The following is a 604-nucleotide window of genomic DNA, read 5'->3' on the forward strand; positions in this document are numbered from 1 at the left end:
GAGAATAACCTTGGGAAGGAGAGGATTAACATCTCAAGGATTTGTGTATCCCTATAATGCATCCATTAAATTGGATAGTATTTTTACTTCAAGTGAATAGAAATTCATTTTAGTGGTTTTGACAGAGAAATAGTAATCAATAAAGAGATAGGCAAGAAAGAAGTACATAAGGGACTCTACCAACTGGATAATACTGGCCAGAATAAGCAAATTTCTGACCATAGAGATTATGTAAATGACCAAACCACTGAAAATAAAATTTTCTGCATGTTTTGATTCTGTGGAGAACCAAATTCAGTGACATTCCTTTCCTCTACCTGCATCACTGGAAAGTTTATTACATTCCATAATCACTGAACCACCTTTACCTCAGTCTTTTCTCCATTTTTGTCCCTGCAGTTCTTTCAGACAGGAGCTATTCTGGGTCTTGACTGTGTAATGATAACCCCATCCCTCCACTTGATGTTCTCTCTTTCAACTGGAAGTAGACTTTAAGATTTCCCTTTCACAAAATTTAGAGCTAAGATGAAAGGATGGACTATCCAGAGACTACCCCATTCAGGAATCCATCCCATCATCAGCCACCAAACCTAGATACTAATGC

The sequence above is a fragment of the Mus pahari genome, chromosome 3 (assembly GCF_900095145.1).
Source record: "Mus pahari chromosome 3, PAHARI_EIJ_v1.1, whole genome shotgun sequence".
In the NCBI taxonomy this organism is placed as follows: Eukaryota; Metazoa; Chordata; class Mammalia; order Rodentia; family Muridae; genus Mus; species Mus pahari.